At 40.1% G+C, this 9,533-nt stretch overlaps 1 long non-coding RNA gene across 1 annotated transcript; it reads right to left on the reverse strand.

Annotated features, from left to right (window-relative positions):
- Window positions 1-6,071: 6,071 nt before the first annotated feature.
- On the reverse strand, window positions 6,072-7,579 carry LOC308373795. Its single transcript, XR_013968857.1, has 4 exons — window positions 7,495-7,579; window positions 6,639-6,677; window positions 6,239-6,352; window positions 6,072-6,142 (listed from the first exon to the last, which is right to left on the reverse strand). It is a non-coding gene; the product is annotated as an uncharacterized lncRNA (long non-coding RNA).
- Window positions 7,580-9,533: the final 1,954 nt, after the last annotated feature.

Here is a 9,533-nt window from a genome sequence, read left to right on the forward strand (position 1 = left end):
AAGCTTATGTCAGTGTCAGCTGGGCTGTTGGTGGTGTTTGCAAGGTTTTGCATGCCTTTTAAGTAGTTAGCTTACGAGTTTTGGAACAGAACACCATATTTTTGCTTGAAGTGTCTCATTAAATATCTTCATACCAACCTCAAAAGATCTCAGCTGGATTTATGAACGCCTGGAAATGTGTTCTTAATTGAACGGGCTTTCTCATGCACCTGAGCATGTAAGTAAGTTTCCACCTGAGTGTTTTATCGTCAGCATTGGCAATTCAAATGCACAGCGTAGCTAGCATAGCATTGGCCTTTACAGTAAAATGAGTGGGAGTTGTAATCTGTCATTCTCTCCAGGTCTTGGCATCATTTCTGAGAATACAGCCTGATTGGTTTATGCTATGCGGGCTTTGGTCAATGACAGGCTGTCATTGTTCTGACTGAGATCAAATACCGCCAAAGACCGGTTCAAGTAATTTTAAAACCGATACGGCACTTTAGCATCGATGTAGTCGTATCTCACACGCTAAAGACGGATATCGATACGTTTCGGTTATCTTTTACACCCCTAGTAGCCTACTTAACAATATTGTTTATGTACAGTACACAGACAAAGCCTTTGGAGGTAGTTTAACTAGTGCCTGCAAAAGCATGTTAACATACTAGCAGTGTATAAAAGTCCTTTGACATCCAGGAAAATAATCATTAGATAACAATGCAAAAAATACGTGACTTAATGTCACACTAAATGTCTAGCCCAGACCCACTCAGTGACCATGTAGGAAACAAGGAGATGAGTGCGTTCAATTCTGTCTGTTTCTCATTGCTAGCGTCACTCCACACCCAACATAACTTCTACATCAGTCTACTGCTTCCCTCACATGAGGAAGAGCAGGTGGCCAGAGAAGGTGGTTTGGGGATTACTGCACATTTTGTTTGTTGGGTGGAGGCTGTGGCTTGCTGGTCTCTGCTTCACCAGAGTGGTCCTGGTGAGTGATGTCATTTTCACTGATGGTCTCTCCTCTGAGCTGCGTCTCAGCCAAACAGCAGCACAGCAGCACCAGTAGAGCTCCAGAAGTCTTCATGCTGAAACTGGACTCTTCTCTCTTCTCATCTGCTGCTTGTTCTTCCAGACAAATCTATACTCTGTGACCTGGCTACATATTGCCAAGTGATGTCTTTGAGTTATGCAGATATTCTTGTTGTTTAGTGACTTACTCCAGAGTCAGGGATGGGGGACTGGGCTGCTGGCCAAACACATGCGACATACCACAGGAGGATTCTGGGAGTTTAGGCACTTCCTGTTTCCCCTGAAGTGACTAAACAACGTCTGTGCACAGCTCCAGATATTTGTCAAATGTCAGAAAAACAGTTGTCCCGTCATGGTCAAATGATCAACGGCTCAAAAATGTTGGAGTTTGCTGCAAAACTTCAAAATTCCAAAGCAATTTCCCTGTTCTTATTGCCTGTAGTTGTTGATAAGACATCCAGTCCCCATATTCACCTTTACTTCATATTATGTTTTATAGTGAAAATTCTATAGCTGTTACAGAATTTACCATTAAGTGTATTTGGGTATCACTCATACTACAAAAAGGTGATGCAGAAAATATTTGTGAAGACAAATTAAAACACATTTGTATATTTGTAATGTTTGAGCTGTCTGCCAATAATTGGTATGTTCTAACATGAGGGGTATAAATAAATTAGGCATTTTTAGAAATATGTTTGTTTTTGTGTTTCTGTGTGAATATCACATGTTTTGAGTGACTAGATTTTGTTTGTAAAGGGAAAATTGCACCAGCTGTACTCATTGGTGGTTGCAAAAGAGGCAGAGGAGGGAGAAACATGAAAAAGTCCCAAGCGTAGAAACTACACACCACACCCACTTATTACAAACACAACAGGGAAACGGCTCCAGTGCTACCAGTGATGTAACAACCAATGTTAGTTACGAAGAAAAGATATGAACTAGAAAATGCATTTCCTGAAGGAAATACCAGTGCATGAAATGCAAAAGTTAGGAAAGGAAGAAGAAAAGAAAGAAGAGTGAAAGAAGGAAATAAGAAAGGAAAGAAGAGTGGAAGAAGGAAAGAAGAAAGGAAAGAAGAGTGAAGAAAGGAGAGAAGAGAGGATGAAGGAAAGAAGAGTGAAAGAAGAAAAGAAAGAAGAGTGAAGAAAGGAAAGAAGAGTGAAAGAAGGAAACTAGAATGCGTTTCGTGAACGAACTGCGAGAGTGTGCTTGCTCTGTGACAGAGAGAACAAGTGCCAATGAATTAACATGTATTTACATCTACTCAATCAGTGTAGTGGGGCCTTCTTCCAATATATTTTAGCAAGCAACCAAGCTCAACCATTATATTTTGGCTCCACTGACGTTTAGACATATGAGGGTATCTTTGTTGTTCTGTTTTTGTTTGTTTGTTTGCTTGTTTATTGTGAAAGGGTCTAGTGTGTTACATTTGGTCATAGCCTAATAGTTCCAGAGTTTCGTTATACTGACTTACTGAGCTAAGTGAATTGTTGAAATTGTTATCTTGGTAAAAGGAAACATCTCTGCAACAATATTGGAATGAATGCGGTTACATAGCCAGCTTTACTTAAAGTTTATTGTAAGATAGGCCTATATGTTAGACTTAATGCAGTTCTCTCTCAACAGTGATGTCTGGCTTGTTATATGTTTTATCCATATAAGGAGGGGGCAGCTAAACTCGAAGACTCTCAGAAAATATCTAAAGTGTAGCTCACTAAACTAGAAATATATTGAAATGCCATGAGATGTAGGCCTACCACTAACCATTTCACATTTACAGACATAAACCTATAGACATGACACAAAACATCTTCCAAAGACTTTATTATCTCAGCTGCATTATTCAGTAGCACAAAGTAGTCTATTACATTCATATTTACTTCATGTAACCCTGCCATAGCGATACAACACCTTTTTGGCAGCCTATATAGCCTAATTGCAAAATTAAATATATAAACTAGAATGCGTTTCGTGAACGAACTGCGAGAGTGTGCTTGCTCTGTGACAGAGAGAACAAGTGCCAATGAATTAACATGTATTTACATCTACTCAATCAGTGTAGTGGGGCTTTCTTCCAATATATTTTAGCAAGCAACCAAGCTCAACCATTATATTTTGGCTCCACTGACGTTTAGACATATGAGGGTATCTTTGTTGTTCTGTTTTTGTTTGTTTGTTTGCTTGTTTATTGTGAAAGGGTCTAGTGTGTTACATTTGGTCATAGCCTAATAGTTCCAGAGTTTCGTTATACTGACTTACTGAGCTAAGTGAATTGTTGAAATTGTTATCTTGGTAAAAGGAAACATCTCTGCAACAATATTGGAATGAATGCGGTTACATAGCCAGCTTTACTTAAAGTTTATTGTAAGATAGGCCTATATGTTAGAATTAATGCAGTTCTCTCTCAACAGTGATGTCTGGCTTGTTATATGTTTTATCCATATAAGGAGGGGGCAGCTAAACTCGAAGACTCTCAGAAAATATCTAAAGTGTAGCTCACTAAACTAGAAATATATTGAAATGCCATGAGATGTAGGCCTACCACTAACCATTTCACATTTACAGACATAAACCTATAGACATGACACAAAACATCTTCCAAAGACTTTATTATCTCAGCTGCATTATTCAGTAGCACAAAGTAGTCTATTACATTCATATTTACTTCATGTAACCCTGCCATAGCGATACAACACCTTTTTGACAGCCTATATAGCCTAATTGCAAAATTAAATATATAAATAAATACTACACTGAAATAACGCAAACAAAGTGAATCTACAGTGAGCCAACGCTCGTCCACTGACAGTGTGGAAGAATGACAGCGACGTGAGCCAGGCTACATTCCAAGATTACGTTACTAGAAATGTCACTTTACATGAGCTTTGTTCATAAGCCATGCAGTCCATAAAATAGGAATACTCTGTGTACTAACAGTATAGTAAGACCGGTCATATGTTCAGAGAGCTTTCTAGCAACCAACAAGTTACAAGTAGGATAAACATATTAGCGAAATCTGCGTTGTCGACAGACCATCGTTTTGACTGGAGTTTTGATGTGCTTGTTAGCACCAAGTGGATTACCTCATCTACAATACATATGGGCTTGGACTCAAATCACTAGTAGGCCTACTTCACGATCTTCTATGGTTACCAGCAGATAAGGTAAATAATAATCGCCATATTTGCTTTAATGTTTTATAGAGTAAGAGGCTATGTGCAGGCTATTAGCGTAGCTAATCAGAAATGTTGTAGATGCCAGAGTTGGCAATTATGGCTCAGATTTAGGTTGTTATCCATCAACATTCATTTTACAACTTACATTAGTTTCGTTGTCATTCGACTCGAAAATCTCTGGCTCAATTTGGCAAAGCACTACTGCTTCCTCCAGGGTAAACATACGTGGACCTCTCGGTGCTGTCATTTTGCCAATCTGGCTGGCTGAGGTAATCGAGTGATTAGAGAAGGCTACAAAGTGGAATACTAAGCAGTTTGTAGCGGGAAAAATTGAGAGTGAAATGTAACAAATTATACTGTATAATTACCAATGTCACAAATAGCTTAGCGGTAATATGAATAGCTTAAATGGGATGGCTACATTAGCCAGCTAGTTAGGAGAATCTCCGCTCTCTTTCTCTTATACCATCCTGTTCTGCAGCGAAGGCACATCACGTAATAACGTTATCATTTCTCAAAATAGTTAAATACAAATATATATAGCTTTTAAGATAAAAATATGTCCAATAAGGCTTAAAGAATTAAATCAGGTGTGTAGATGAAGTTCAGCAACAGCATTTCTAGTGTTTATATCCATGATAGTATGCTGGTCGTCGCTGGCCGTCAACTGCCGTTACAGGAGAATACAGAGCTTCGCCTTAGTGGGTGACGTCACAATGGCTCAACCTGGCAAAGAGTACCGCCACGAAAAGTCATAGCAGGTTGCACCGGATCGAGCCGGACATTTCGGTGTTTGAATGGCGTCTCTATCTCAAACGGGCGAGGAGTAGTTAGCTGCAAGAAAATCGGGCAGAATAAATAAAGAAAACTTAACGATAACAATACTGTGCTTCCCTTCGGGCAAGCACACTAATAAACTAGAATGCGTTTCGTGAACGAACTGCGAGAGTGTGCTTGCTCTGTGACAGAGAGAACAAGTGGCTATGAATTCCCACACAGCAAAAGGACACCGCAGCGGATCCGCCGCGGAGGTGTCGCGGGTTCCGCAACGGACCCGCGAAACAGACCCGTATCGGGGTCCACTTGCACAGTCTAACAGATCCGGTACGGAGGCGGTAGTGGAGCCCGCATTGGCTCCGCACTGTATCCGGTCCGCATCCGTGCTTACCTCGAGGACCCGCCGTGGCTCCGCACTGAATTCGGTCCGCATCCGTGCATACCTCGCGGACCCGCCGTGGCTCCGCACTGTATCCGGTCCGCATCCGTGCATACCTCGCGGACCCGTCGTGGCACTGCACTGAATCCGATCCGCATCCGCGCTTAACACCTTATTACCTCCGCGGAGGTGGAGGTATATTGTACATATTCTTTTGTTTAGTAGCCTAGCCTACATTCATTGTGAGATTATGTCAAAACCTATTCCTAGAGAACCCTGTAGCCTAATGTAGATAATGAAAGTAGGAATATTTGTTTATATTATACCCTCATCTTCAAACAGCATCGAAATAGCCTATATTTAGTGCTATATAATAATAATAATAATAATAGTAATAATAATAATAATAATAGGCCTAGGACGTTGCAGACATCAAATAGCTTGCCTATTCAACTTCAATGAAATGCTGCGCCACAAACAGTCTAAGTTGTCTCCTTATTCTACTTTGCCCTGTTTCTACCATTTGCATTATATCTGTCCATAAGCACAGCTTAACTATCATAAAATGAATAACTGATGAATGACGAGAAGTGCAATAAAAAAGTTTATTCAACAGTTGATTTAGTCAGGCGATTCGATTTAATAGGCTATTCCGTGTGTGGGGACTCAAGTGCGGACGGCACGGCACGTCTTCTCGTGGCCCGATCCCCAGTCAGATTGAACCACCTTATAATGTGTCGCGTGACCTCAGCCTCCGTAGCGGACCGTGTCAGAGCGTTTTTTCTGACTGCACCTGTAATCAAACAGACAGATTGTATGTTTATGAAAACAAAAAAAGACGACTTACACATAAAACATTCCCAAATCAACACTACACTAGATAACTCACATGGTTACAACACATTAGGCGGGTCCTGTCCCAAGTGTAACCGGTGGCTTGTTCACTCTGCGTTGTGTTGTGCTGGCAAGCGGACACACGACTCTGTTTTGAATATTTATTGTTCTGGAAGACAGCAGTTGACAAGGCAGTGAGAATCCTACCCTCTTCCTTAGAATTAAGAGACAGGGCATACAACCACACAAGCCACGAACAGCAAATACAAACTTAACAGTCTGCCCTCAAAAAGTCCTTCACGAAAACTCGCGAACTTCCGTTACACAAGGCTAGGGGAGTAGCCTAGCCCCACACCAAAACCATACCATAAATGCTAGCGAAACCTAGCATGACAAGCTAACTAAACAAAATGAGTGTACAAACAAATCGGAATATAAACGAAACAATGACACACCTGGAAGACAGCAGTTGACAAGGCACTGAGAATCCTAACCTACAATAAATACCAATAGCATACATAAATATCAATACATTACAATGCTAGTCATTACCAACCTCTTAGCCCCCAAGTTAACTAGCCACAGGCTTATCCTATACCATGTGACAAAAGTAAACTAAAACTAATATATAATATGCAACGAATTAAACAAGTCACCACCACAATAATAATGTATAAGTGTAGACCCTGGACCCTCCTGTGTGATCGGCCCCCTAAGTAATCTGCTGTCCATCTCGCTTGAAAGACACGCAATGCGGGGCGCATTAAATCGCCGCCAGATGCATCTAGATTATAATGCTAATTCCCTCGAGTGAATACGCTAAAATTGTAGCCTAACTACTACTACCATAGCATACAAGCTCATTGACTAATATTCACCCTACTTTATTGACCGAAAAACCAGTACAAGCGAAATTATCAGCTTGATGTATAGTTTGCATTGCAAACGTGAACATTAACACATTCACTAGCAATAACTTGCAAAATGTTGCAATCGCACCTAGCAGCTACATGCCGCTACCATAGGCTACATATGAGTAACTCATTAAAACAGACCAGACCTAATAACAATGTGTTTTTTTTAATCACTCTACCATAACATATTCTGCCGAAATTGCTATCCCATTTTAAATCAAATAGCTTCAGCCTCACATGATCATCACATCAGCTAATAGTCTGATGCATAAATGGTATGATACAATATCAAACAATATTATTTACACAGCATTAATATACATGATGATTAAAAAAAAACACAAAGGAAAATGTTTACTGTGAATCTCGCAATATATCAATAAATCAATACACTTACTTAAGAGGGCTCAGCTCAATGGTATAGGCTACTTCAAAGAAAATCTGGAAGCAATGAGAGGCGGCAAATAAAAATTCCACTGATATGGGCTCTGATATGTAGCCACGGCCGTTACAGCCGTTAAGGCGCGTCCGCGTTCGTGGATCCGATCCTGATCCTCTTGGCGGAGCCAAAACGGTCCTCAAAGGCGCGTCCGGCCCCCGGATCAGATGTGGGTCCGCTCAGGAGCTGCTGTTCGATAGCAGCATTTACTTCGCCGGCCGGAGGCGGCGCTGATCCGTCCTACGGCATCAAAACGAATGTGACAGTCACGCGGGTTTGGCGATTCGAATGCGGATCCGCGTTTGAGTCTCCTGCTGTGTGGGTTAACATGTATTTACATCTACTCAATCAGTGTAGTGGGGCCTTCTTCCAATATATTTTAGCAAGCAACCAAGCTCAACCATTATATTTTGGCTCCACTGACGTTTAGACATATGAGGGTATCTCAGAGTTTCGTTATACTGACTTACTGAGCTAAGTGAATTGTTGAAATTGCTATCTTGGTAAAAGGAAACATCTCTGCAACAATATTGGAATGAATGCGGTTACATAGCCAGCTTTACTTAAAGTTTATTGTAAGATAGGCCTATATGTTAGACTTAATGCAGTTAGAGTTAGACTGTAGGTCTAGTATCAAACGTAAGCAACACTTTTACTGTATAGCTAGAGAGCACGTGTATCACATTGGTTTATAGTCTGTCAAATTAGTTCTAGTTATTGGTGTTCGTTAGCATAAAAAGTTAGTCTTCTCTTATAAGCCTATAGTACATCTGATTAGAGCTAGCAACCATGAAAAACCTCTTCTGAAACTAAGAAGGATAACTATGACTAAATGTGACTAAAACTAATATGCATTTTTGTCTTAAGACTGAATCTAAAATAGCTGCCAAAATTAATACATCTCAGTGTTCATTTTGGCAGCTATTTTAGATTCAGCAGCTATTTTAGATTCAGTGCATATTAGTTTTAGTCACATTTAGTCATAGTTATCCTTCTTAGTTTCAGTCTAGTTTTCGAAAACTGAGCACACTACAACAGCTACATCCTCAAACGTTTTTCAGTTAACCTAATGATTCAAGGTCTCTCATGAATCATTACTCCCAGGACACGGGTTAATGTTAACTCACGCTATCGGCCACAACAAGTTAACCATTCTTTCAGTATAAGCAACTTTTGCATAGCCCCGCACAGCTAGGATAGCTCACGTTACCGTAGTAGGAATACAAGCCTTAGCTCACTATATCCACACAACTAAATTCATGAATTACTTCACAGGTTTACTTAACAACTTGAACTAGAAAATGCATTTCCTGAAGGAAATACCAGTGCATGAAATGCAAAAGTTAAGAAAGAACGAATAAAAGAAAAGTGAAAGAAGGAAGGGAGAAAGGAAAGAACAGTAAAAGAAGGAAAGAAGAGTTGAAGAAGGAAAGAAGAAAGGAAAGAAGAGTGAAGAAAGAAAGAAGAGTGGAAGAAGGGAAGAAGCAAGGAAAGAATAGTGAAGAAAGGAAATTAGAGTGGAAGAAGGAAAGAAGAAAAGAAAAAGGTAAGAAGAGTGGAAGAAGGGAAGAAGAAAGGAAAGAAGAGTGGAAGAAGGAAAGAAGAAAGTAAAGAAGAGTAGAAAGAAGGAAAGAACAAGGAAAGAAGAGAGGAACAAACAAAGTAAGGAAAGAAGAGTGAACAAGAGTGGCTCTGGATAGACAGTAAAGAGAGAGTGAAAATATTGAAATAAGGAGAAAAAAAGAGTGAAGCAGAGAGATGGAGTGTGAGAGAAAGTAGAGTGAGAGTGATAGAGAGAAAAAAAAGTAGAGTATGGAAGGTGTCTATTAATATTCCTAGTTATACAGTTGAATGGAGAGGTACAGAGAGAAGAGGACCCTTGGAGGCTTGCCGCAGGTGTCAGTGAAGCACAGGTGCAAGCCAGTTTAATTACCCTATTATGATGTCATAATGGCCCAATGTAAGTCAATGGGAAAATTTAGATTCGTTTTTCTTTA

This window comes from Sprattus sprattus, assembly GCF_963457725.1.
Source record: "Sprattus sprattus genome assembly, chromosome: 12".
Classification (NCBI taxonomy): domain Eukaryota; kingdom Metazoa; phylum Chordata; class Actinopteri; order Clupeiformes; family Clupeidae; genus Sprattus; species Sprattus sprattus.